The sequence below is a fragment of the Chiloscyllium plagiosum genome, chromosome 11, assembly GCF_004010195.1.
Source record: "Chiloscyllium plagiosum isolate BGI_BamShark_2017 chromosome 11, ASM401019v2, whole genome shotgun sequence".
In the NCBI taxonomy this organism is placed as follows: Eukaryota; Metazoa; Chordata; class Chondrichthyes; order Orectolobiformes; family Hemiscylliidae; genus Chiloscyllium; species Chiloscyllium plagiosum.
The window spans coordinates 82,741,169-82,745,365 of record NC_057720.1 but is presented as its reverse complement, the minus strand read 5'-3'; positions in this window follow the sequence as shown (position 1 = coordinate 82,745,365).

The window sequence follows — 4,197 nt, the reverse complement described above, 5'->3', positions numbered from 1 at the left end:
AGCAAGCGGTGACCAGGGAGCTAGGTTTTGGGGGCTAGCAGGAAGGAGGAGAGAGGGGAAGAGATGCTCACGGAGAGAATTTCAAGGCTGATGGCCTTGGCAGTTTGAGCGAGTAAGGGAGGGCATTCCCAAGAGGCCAGACACGGAGATCCCAGAGGACCGTGGAGCTGGTAAAGCTTACTGAGATAGGGTGGGGGTGGGGGTGGGATGGGCGGTCAGGTCTGAAACAAAACTCTTCCATGCACAGCCAAACCAGCGAATCCTCCTTCTCACAGCCCTACTCCTCATCAACAGGGGCCCCTAGCATTTAAACACATGCAGCCAAACATCGTAGACACACTTACTCATAGGCACCAGTCCCAGTTTTGAAAAGATGGCTGGTGGAGGGTCACCCACTCCCAATAGTATGGTGCCCATCGCTGTATCTTCACCCAGCTCCTCCCTTGAAGAATGAGTGGATGTGAAGAATAGTGCACAGTTTTCTTCAACTCCCTACAGTGTGGAGATAGTCAATTCGGCCGATTGAGTCCACACTAACCCTCTGAAGACTCAAAACTATACGAGAGGAAAAAGAAATCCTCATTTTTGTTTTAAGTGGGCTCGCACAACCCATTGTTTTTAATTGATGACCCGTAGTTCTGGATTCTCCCACAAGTGGAATTCACCGCTGACCCTTCTAAACTCCAGAGGATACAGGCCTAGCCTTTCCTCATAAGACAATCTGCTCATTCCAGGCATTATTCTGACAAATCTTCTCAGAACTGCTTCCAATGCATTAATGCGCTTCAGTAAGTGCGATGACCAGTCCTGTACACAGTATTTCGGATGTGGTCGCACCGCTCCCCTGTATAATTTGAGACAATACTACAGCTTTAAGAGGTACACTTTGTCCCTTTTTATTCTGGAGACGTTTTAAGACAGGGACACCAAGCTGTCTATTTGAATCCAATAAAGTAAGCAGTTTGTGAGACCTTTTATTTTAAAGTTGGAACAATAGAAGCAGCCTGAATGGGTGGGGTCAAGCTCTCACGGACCAGGATTTTTACTTTCAGTTTCTCCACAGCAGTTGGTGGAGTCTTGAAGTTGGATGTGGAAGCTGTTTGCCTTCTCTCTGTTACAGCTGAAAGCTGTGAGCCTTCCCTGCTACTGTCTCTCTCTCTCAAAGTTTTCTCTTGTTTTTTTTCCCTATGGACTGGAGAGTGGCTTGTAAGACAATCCATTTTACTGAGCGTGCCTTTGCCAAGGGTGTGTTTATAAGCTGTTACTTTATTGGAACAGTTTCTGTTTAGTAGTTAAATAATCCATTATTCTGTGAAGTATTCCAATAGAGTTAAGTTATTCCAATTTCTTTTTTTGCTTTTGTTGTATTTTTCACTACAGTGGATGAAGAAAGTGTGTTTTGTTTCAAGATTGGTTGTTTGACCAATCGAATTGCATCCAGAACACAGTGCCTGGCACTTGCCTTTAAAACAAGAAAAGATTTGGGTCGAGGCTATCGTTTTAATACGTTTTGAGGGGGTTTGGTGCGCAACAAACAACTCTTGAATTCAATTTGGAGAAAGTGAGGGCTGCAGATGCTGGAGATCAGAGTTGAGAGTGTGGGCGCTGGAAAAGCACAGCAGGTCAGGCAGCATCCGAGGAGCAGGAGTATCGACGTTTCAGGCATTAGCCCTTCAATAGGAATGAGGCTGGTGTGCCAGGGGTGCTGAGAGATAAATGGGGGGATGGGAGGGTGGGGAGGGGTGGGGCTGGGGGGAAGGTAGCTGGGAATGTGATAAGGTGAGCATGGAAGTGATAGGTCGGAGGGGAGGGTAGAGCAGATGGACAGGAAGGAAGGAAGATGGACAGGTGGGACCGGTCAAGGGGGCGTTGCCGCATTGGAGGCTTGGGACTGGGATAAGGTGGGGGGAGGGGAAATGAGGAAACTGGTGAAATCCACCTTGATCCTGTGTGGTTGCACGATCCCAAGGCGGAATATGAGGCGTTCTTCCTCCAGTCGTCGGGTGGTTAGGGTTTGGTGATGGAGGAGGCCCAGGATCTGCATGTCTTTGACCAAGTGGGAGGGAGAGTTGAAATGTTCAGCCACGGGGCGGTGGGGTTGGTTGGTGCTGGTGCCCCAGAGATGTTCTCTGAAATGCTCTGCAAGTTGGCGTCCTGTCTCCCCGATGTAGAGGAGACCACACCCGGTGCAACGGATACAATAGATAATGTGCGTGTGAGTACTGGCAGTGGGGGGGGGGGAGGGGGGGGGGGGTTCTGTTGTTATTGCAGTTGGATGGGTAGGGTTCAAGGGCGGAGGTGTGGGAAATGGAGGAGATATGCTGGAGGGCATTGTCAACCACGTGGGAGGGGGAGTTCCGGTCTTTGAAGAAGGAGGCCATCTGGGATGTTCTAGGGTGGAATTGGTCCTCCTGGGAGCAGATGCGGCAGAGGCAGAGAAACTTGGAATAAGGGATGGGGTTTTTACAGGAGGCAGTTTGGGAGGAGGTGTAGTCTAGGTAGCTGTTAGAGTTGGTGGGTTTGTAGTAAATGTCCATGTTTAGTCAGTCACCGGAGTTGGAGATGGAGAGGATCAGGAAGGGGAGGGATCTGTCCGAGATGGTCCAAGGGGAAGGTGTTTGTGAAGTTGATGAACTGTTCAACCTCCTCATGGGAGCACAAGGTAGCGCTGATACAGACATCGATGTAGCGGAGGAAAAGATGGTAGATGGTGCCGGTGTCGCTGCAGAAGTTGGGCTGTTCCATGTCGAAGAGACAGGCATAGCTGGGGCCCATGCGGGTGCCCATGGCTACCCCTTTGGTCTGGAGGAAGTGGGAGGATTGGAAGGAGAAGTTGTTAAAGGTGAGGACCAGTTCAGCCGGGCGGATGAGGGTGTCGGTGGAAGGGTACTGATTGGGTTGGTGTGAGAGGAAGAAATGGAGGGCTCCCTCTGAGGTTCCCTCCCTCCCAACCCTCCGAGGACCCCTTCTCCTGCCTCCAACACACCCCATCTACCTGGACACCCCGTGCTACCCTATCCCCCCTTGACCTCTTCATTTCCAACTGCTGCCGAGACGTTAACCGCCTCAACCAGTCCACCCCCCCTCCCCCACTCCAAACTCTCACCCTCACAACGCACAGCCCTCCACTCCCTCTGCTCCAACCCCAACCTCACCATCAACCCTGCAGACAAGGGGGGGGCACTATGGTAGTTTGGCGCACCAATCTCTACACCGCTGAAGCCAGGCACCAACTCGTGACACCTGCTCCTACTGCCCCCTCGACCACGACCTGACCTCCCATCACCAAACCATCATCTCCCAGACCATCCACAACCTCATCACCCCAGGGGATCTCCCACCCATAGCCTCCAACCTCATCGTCCAGGAACCCTGCACGGCCCAATTCTACCTCCTTCCCAAAATTCACAAACCTGACTGCCCTGGTCAACCCATTGTCTCAGCCTGCTCCTATCCAACCAAACTCATCTCTGCATACCTTGACACTGTCCTGTCCCCCTTAATCCAGGAACTCCCCACATACATTCGAGACACCACCCATGCCCTCCACCACCTCCAACACTTCCATTTCTCCAGCCCCCAACGCCTCATCTTCACCATGGTCCCTCTACACCTCCATCTGCCATGACCGGGGCCTCCAAGCCCTCCGTTTCTTCCTCTCACACCATCCCAACCAGTACCCTTCCACCAACACTTTCACCACCTGGCTGAACTGGTCCTCACCCTCAACAACTTCTCCTTCCAATCCTCCAACTTCCTCCAAACCAAAAGAGTAGCCATGGGCACCTGCATGGTCCCCAGCTATGCCTGTCTCTCTGTCAGCTATGTGGAACAGTCCATTTTCTGCAGTTACACTGGCACCATACCCCACCTTTTCCTCCGCTACATCGATGACTGTATCAGCTTTGAACAGTTCATCAACTTCACCAACACCTTCCATCCCGACCTCAAATTCACCCAGACCACCTCGGACACCTCCCTCCCCTTCCTGGACCTCTCCATATCCATATCCAGTCACCGACTCAACACAGGCTTATACTACAAACCCACCGACTCCCACAGCTACCTAGACTACATCTCCTCCCACCCTACCTCCTGTAAAAACACCATCCCTTATTCCCAATTCCTCTGCCTCCGCCGCATCTGCTCCCAGGAGGACCAGTTCCACTGTAGAACATCCCAGATGGCCTCCTTCTT